The sequence below is a fragment of the Dasypus novemcinctus genome (genome assembly GCF_030445035.2).
Source record: "Dasypus novemcinctus isolate mDasNov1 chromosome Y unlocalized genomic scaffold, mDasNov1.1.hap2 SUPER_Y_unloc_2, whole genome shotgun sequence".
NCBI lineage: Eukaryota > Metazoa > Chordata > Mammalia > Cingulata > Dasypodidae > Dasypus > Dasypus novemcinctus.
This window is the reverse complement of record NW_027261978.1, coordinates 396,707-404,247: the sequence shown is the minus strand read 5'-3', so window position 1 is coordinate 404,247 and position 7,541 is coordinate 396,707. Positions and strand designations below refer to the sequence as shown.

Here is a 7,541-nt window from a genome sequence, read left to right as displayed (position 1 = left end):
TTGTCTTGTTCCTAATCTTAGATGGAGAGGGCATTGTTTTATTTGTAAGTAATAGATAATTTGTGTCCACAGATTTTTTAAAAATCAATTTTTGGATGCATATTCATAAAGCATAAAAATTATCCAAAGTTTATACTAAATGGTATTTGGTATAATTGCAGAGCTGTGAATGCATCACTTCAGTCATTATTAGAGTATTTTCATTACTCCACTAATAGTAAACCAAAAACAAATAAAAACTCTACCCCTTAACAATCGTCAGTCAATCTGTCCTTCCTCTGCCGCATATAAGTGCTATTTTGTTTCCATCATGATAATTTATATGTACTTAGACTTTATATGGAATGAGTCAAACAATAGGTACTACCTTTTGTCTATTTTCTTTCTTATGGTATATGTATTAGTCTACCAGAAGCGATGCTGATACAAAATCCCAGAAATCTGTTGACTATTTTAAGGGTTTTTATTTGGGATAAAACCTTACAGTTACAAAGTCAAGGAAAGTCCAACTGAAGGTTGCTTTCTCACCAAAGTCAGTTGCCACATGTTGGAGCTAGATGGTTGCTGTTCTCTGCCTGGTCTCTTCTTTCCCTCTTGTGTTCCAGTCCTCTCTCTCCTGGCATAGAGGTCATTTCTCTCCAGGACTTCTCAGGCTCAGCTCTTCTATTCTCTTCCCTAAGTCACCTGCAAACTATCAGATGAATGGCTTACCTCTCCCTGGGGATTTAGCTGATTCTGCCTTCTCCTTTCTGTCACATAGCAGGATAAAAAATGACATAGGTCTGTCTTCCTGTGTCTTCTTGAGTGAGTGCCCATTCACATCAGATCCAGCATGGGGGCGGGCACTCAACCTGCATTACACCCGATGGCATCATCAAATCTGAAAAGCCCTAACTCAGTCTTAAGAAGTAATTCAATCAAAGACACCTCCACCGAATTTAATGCAATCGAAGGCTGTCATATCCAGAGGAACATATTAGTTTACAAACAATCTTTCTCTTTCTGAGATTCATAAACTAATCTCAGGCTGCCACAGTATAGTTTCTTTTTTTCTTTTTTTTGATTCTTTTTTAAAGATACATAGATCACAAAAAATGTTACATTAAAAAATATATCGCCCCTCCCAAACCTCTCACATCAAAACCCTCTTTCATCATTGTGGCACATTCATTGAATTTGGTGAATACATTTTGGAGCACTGCTGCACTGCGTGGATTATACTTTACATTGTAGATTGCACTCTGCCCCAGTACATTGAGTGGGTTATGGCAGTATATATTATGTCCAGCATTTGTCCCTACAGTGTCATTTAGAACAACTCCAATTCCCAAAAATGCCCCCACATCATGTCTCTTCTTCCATCCCCCTGTTCTCATGAACTATACTGGCCACTGCCAACATCACTGATATAATTTCTTCCATTGCTAGAGTCACAGTTGTTCTATAATAGAATACAAGTAAGTCCACTCTAATCCAAATTTTATTCCTCCATCCTGTGGACCCTGGGATGGTGATGTCCACCCCACCTCTAAATCAAGAAGGGGCATTGATCCCACATGGTTGATGGATGGGATTCTCCTACCTGGAGTTGTAGACTCTCTCCGTTCCCTGGTGTGGTGGTCGACCATCTTCACCACCCTGTTAGCTGACCTGAATATGTCAAACGAGCCAGGGCTGAGGCTCATAGCCCAGCTGGCACATGGTCAGTCCAGAGATTCAAGTCTCTTGGGTACACACCTACCCCAGCACCCAACCACAGGTTCAATAAAACTAAAAGAAGAGGCATGTGTAGACAGGTTACAACTGAGTCCAACTTCATCACACTCTGCAAAACAAATTCCAAAGTCAGGACCACTGACACGGCACTGAACTCCAGAACCATCTGCCATGACCTGTGTGTCTCCGTAGCCCTCAGGAGCACCAGTACCTGGATTGTACCTTCTGGGATCCTGCTGAGGTGTGCATACTGTGAACCCTCTGATGACCTCCTGATTCATTTTGAAGTCTCTTAGCCATAAAAACTCATTTGTCTCTTTACCACTTTCCCCTTTATTCAAGGTCTTTTTCTAGTTGTATCACCATGTGGTACTTGGTAGTTTCAACTACCTTTCCTGAGTATTCTTCCACATACCCTTTTCCCCTTTATTCCAGATCTTTGCATTCTGATTTTAAAAGGATTCTATATGACAGCGCTTGAGTTTTTCCCTAAATGGTTTCATTAATGTGGTTAGGAGTTGATTCCAGAACCGGTATCTCAATGCTCTTTGTTAAGTCTTCCCTTTATTTTTGGGTAGGGAACATGATTGGCTGAAGGAGGGAGACTTAGTTGGAAGAGTTGAGAGGATGTTGCTGCTGCAGAAGCCAGAGCTGCTCTGATTTGTTAGACAGGGATTTAAGTCTCAATGTTATGAGTTCTTCTAGAGATCACTCTTGCCCATCTGCCTTCCAACTGTTATCTTGCTGTAAAACAAATAAATACAAATAATCATTGCTGATTCCCGAGGTGTTTTGACTGAAAATACCTTAAAATAACTCCTTCAGGATTTACATAGTTTGCACTGTTCTGTACGTCATTTACACTTTTCTAAATGTCATAGAGCCTAGAGCTCTTTCAAGGTTGCAATTGAAATGAAACTATTAAATCTTAAGAGTTTCTCTATTAAACCAAGTTTTAAGTCAAACCTAAAACCAAAACACAGTTTCTGACTTGCTCAACTCACCCTCATCCTCTGTTACTGGAGAAAACACCTAGAGTCTCTACAACAATCACCTTCCTTGTACTCTCCACCTTCACACCGTCTCTGCCCTCCTTCCCTCCCAGCACCCTGCAGGCAAGGCCCAGATACAGAGTGTGAAAAGTGCTGTTAACAGTCACAGAGTCACAGTGGTTAGATGCGTTCAGTATCTACACCCCTCTAAAACAGTGGAGAATGGGGAAATCGTGTAAAACCCAATGTCAGTTGAGGTCCACTTTTGATACCACCAGAAATTAATGCCTATGTTAGTGTAATCTTAGTATATGCTAAGTGTATAATAAAGAGTAACTGCATGCAAGATCATATACCTTTATTTCTTCTGGTCTGATGGGTGGTCTTGAGTAAACCAGGACAGGCAATAATTACTGTGGTGATTTCTGAAGATTTTTCTTAGTCACTTTTATAAGGTTAGACATTCTTTGTTGAAAAACATCAAGAGTTAAGGGAAATTAATTTTGTGATTCTTTATTTCCAAAACTTATTTCTGGAAATTGAATGGAGAAACTTTTCATTTTTGTTCAAGTTCTCACTTAGGTTTACCTGCTGAGACAGTAAAGTAGCAATTACTTCCCTTTCTTTCAAAAATATGCACTGTAAAATTTGAACATTCCTAAAATGTGAGTTGCCATATGGGGTGTATTAGTCAGCCAAAGGGGTGCTGATGCAAAATACCAGAAATTGGTTGGTTTTTATGAAGGGTGTTTATTTGGGGTAGGAGCTAACAGGTACCAGGCTGAAAAGCATAAGTTTCTTCCTTCACCAGTCTGTTTTCACGTGTTGCATCAAGATGGCTAGTGATGTCAGCCGGGCTTCAGGCTTCCTGGGTTCCTCCCTCTCAGGGTCTTACTTCTGTCTGGGTTTAGGGTTCTTCTTCCCTTCCAGGGTCTTGCTTCTCTCTGGTTCAGGTTTCTTCTCTTCCTGGCGCTTACTTCTCTTTACTCTGTGTGCTTACTTCCCAGGACTTGAACTTAAGATTTTAGCATCAAACTTGAATGTCATCACTCCAACATTAAGAAACCTTGACTGTCCTCTGCCATGCCCTTTATCTGTGGGTCCCCACACAGCAAGTGGTAGAGACTTAATGCCCTAAGGATGTGGCTCAATCAAAGCCCTATTCATAACTTAATCATGCCCAGGTACAGACCCGATGACAAACATAATCCAATGTCTATTTTTGGAATTCATGCCCATATCAAACTGCTACAACCCACTAATTATTTTGCAGTGTGTTTTTAAGCCTCCACACATTTCTGATATTATCTCTTTCCCCTCTGTTAGTGATTTCTAGTTCCATTCTATTTTGATTCTAGAAGGTGCTTTGTAGAATTTCATTGTTTTTTATATTTATTTCGAGCTTCATTGTGACCCAATATCTGGTCTATTCTAGAGATAGGCTTCTGTATCCCCTATAATTGTTTTTACAATTTAAGTCTGTTTTGTCTGTTTTGCTATCCTATCCCTGCTTATTTTCAGCATGTGGTTTCAGAGGGTAATTGAATCCAAATGTATGTAGAAAGTTTAATATGGATTATAAATGTGGGGAAATGGGTAGAGTTGGTGGTAGCACATTATAGTGAGTGAAAGGTACCGTTGGGAGGTTAGTTTGAATTCAAAGAAAGCTAAAGGAAAATCTAGTGCAAGTTTCTTAAACTTATTTTCCATGGACCCTTTTCCTGTCAGGTGAAAACCATTGAACAATTCCTCACTGTGTGTAATAATATGAATATGTCACACCCACACTAACACATCCCCTTGAGAATAATGTTTTCATTTTGTTTTGTTTTGTTTTGTATTTCAGTTCAAGGTCATGGACTTCTTGTTAAGAAACCCTGATCTAGAAACTGTATAACACTGTGATTTGGTGTGGATGGTTGTGTTTAATAATGCAAACACACAAATGTTTCCCTATAAAAAATAGCTCGGGGACAGAATGAAATGACCTGGAGATAGCTGTCTTAGGCTAAGACACCAGGCAAAGGCTGGACACTGATCAGAAGAAAGAGGAGCTATAGAGGGGAATCTCAAGGCTAATACTGTGAGTTGCAACAAGCAGGTGATAATTCTGACACCCTACACCCCTCCAAAGACAACTTTGAATTCTGAACGGAGAAACCAAAATCAACTAAACCCAGAAGAGAATGGAGAGACCATCGCATGCCAGGCACCATGTGTCTTGCTGTGTGGCAAAGGAGCCAAGGATCACCAGCAGCCAATCATCAGGAAGAAAGCATTTCCTTGATTTGGACACCTTGGTTTGGAAGTTTTCCATACCTCAAAATGTAAGCCAGTAAAAACCCAGTGTTTAAACCAACCCATTTCATGGTATAATATGGAGTAGCCAGGAAATTAAAAGTGATTTTAGTACAAGAACTGGGATGCTGCTAGTCCAAATACCAAAAATGTGGAATGGCTTTGGAATTGGTTATTGGGTAGAGGCTGAAAGAGTTGTGAGTCGCTTGATAGAAAAGCCTAGATTGCTTTGAAGAGACTGTTGGTAGACGAATGACTACTAAAAGTACTTCTAATGAGGCCATAGGCAGAAATGATGAATGTGTTACTGGACTCCGAGTAAAGGCAATCCTTGTCTTAAAATGCAAAGAACATTGTAAAACTGATTCTGATGTAGAATGGAAGGTAGACCTGAAATTGTTGAGCCTGGATATTTAGCTGAGCAGGTTTCCAAGTTGCGTTTAGAAAGTGCAGCCTGGTTTCTTCTTGCAGCTTATAGTAAAATGAAAGAGGAAAGGGATAAGCTGAGAATTGAACTCTGGGACACAAAGGAAACAAAAACCAATGAGTTGGCAAATTCTGGGTTTTATGAAAGTGACTCCCCAAAGAAAGTGCTCCATGTGGGGTTTAATTGAAAATAGAATCAGTTATGTCAGTGCAAGTCATATGGGAGGTGCAATTACCCAGGAAAGATCTGTGGAAAGTCCTACTTTCTGATGATTTGGCTCCTGTGTACTACATGCAAAATCATCACGTTTTTTGAAAGCTCTGCCTGGAACCTCTGCCAGACTGGACTAAAAGGGATAGAAAATGGACATAATGGAGAAAAAAATATTTCAAAGGCAGTATTATGTAATCTGAGGATTGGATCAAAGATGTCTTTCAGGCCAAGAGAGCGGGCCTACTCATGTGTGTGAGTATTTCCGGGTGCTTGGAGAGGGTGAACCTTCCATGCTAGTGTTAAGGAAGACTGCTACCATCAGAGTGTTCTCAGAGGTTGGAGGATGTGCTCTCAGGACGGCAGGGTCTGGCCATTACCCCAGTTTTTTCATAGGGTGAGTCCTATCCCCAGGGATTGTGGAGAGTACCCGTATTTGATAAGGGGAAACTGCCCCTGAATAGGGTGGTCCTGCCATTCCATTAGGACCAGAGGACAAATCATGGTTCATAGATGACTTTCAGACCTTGAAATCTAATGACGTATGCCCTGCAGCAGGGTTTCAGAATGGTTTCATGCACATAACCTGTTTTCCTTCTAATTTCTGTGCACGGGAGTGGGAATTTGTTCTAGTCTGCTGAGCTGCCAAAATACAGATACCATGAAATGGAGTGTCTTTTAACAATAGAATTTGTTACCTCACACATTTACAATTTTGAGGCTGAGAACAATGTCCAAATTCAGGCATTATCAGGTGATGTTTTCATACTGAAGAGACTGCCAGTGATCCCAGACTCCTCTGTCATGTCACATGGAAAGGAACATCACCATGTCTGCTGGTCTCTTCCTTCTCTTCTGGGTTTTATTGCTTTCATGACTTTCTCTCTTTTCTTTCTGAATTATATTCTCTTATAAAGGACTCCAGACTGGGCTTCCTGGCTCCGGCCGCCGCCGCCCGCCAGTGCCAGCCGCGCCGGGCCGGGGTCCCGAGGAGCCGTTGCGGTTCCGGTTCCGGGCCGAGGCCCGCTTGTGTAGAAGCTGCCGCCGCCGCCCGCCAGGCCCGTCGCTTGTTCTTTCTCCCGGTCGCCATCCTGCTGGCGCTCATCTCCCGCCTGCTGGACTGGTTCCGGTCGCTCTTCTGGAAAGAGGAGATGGAGCTGACGCTCGTAGGGCTGCAGTACTCGGGCAAGACCACCTTCGTCAATGTCATCGCGTCAGGTCCATTCAGTGAAGATATGATACCCACAGTGGGCTTCAACATGAGGAAAGTAACTAAAGGTAACGTCACAATAAAGATCTGGGACATAGGAGGGCTACCTCGATTCCGGAGCATGTGGGAACGGTACTGCAGAGCAGTCAATGCTCTTGTTTATATGATAGATGCTGCAGATCGTGAAAAGATTGAAGCCTCTCGAAATGAGCTACATAATCTTCTAGACAAACCACAGTTACAAGGAATTCCAGTGCTAGTACTTGGAAACAAGAGAGATCTTCCTAATGCCTTGGATGAGAAACAGCTAATTGAAAAAATGAATCTCTCTGCTATTCAGGATAGAGAAATTTGCTGCTATTCAGTTTCCTGCAAAGAAAAGGATAATATAGATATCACACTTCAGTGGCTAATTCAACATTCAAAATCTAGAAGAAGCTGAAGAATCTCCTGAAGTCTTCCAGTCCTTCTTGGCTATAATCCTAAAATTATTGTCCGTTCCTCTGAAGTACTTCCCAGAATACGGTCCTCCTAAACCTAAGAAATTGCCTTTTTCAGAGTTTATTTCTCATGTGCACTGCTGAAGACGTGTATTCCTAATCCTTCATAAAGAACTGGCTAGAGTTCTCATGATAAAGTCAGCACACACATAAAAAGGCTTCTTGCACATACTTGTCTTAAACAGTGT

At 41.5% G+C, this 7,541-nt stretch overlaps 1 pseudogene; it reads left to right on the top strand.

The window, feature by feature from the left end:
* The first annotated feature begins 5,258 nt into the window (after positions 1-5,258).
* Positions 5,259-7,295, top strand: LOC139438606 (ADP-ribosylation factor-like protein 8B pseudogene; annotated as a pseudogene).
* The last annotated feature ends 246 nt before the right edge of the window (positions 7,296-7,541 follow it).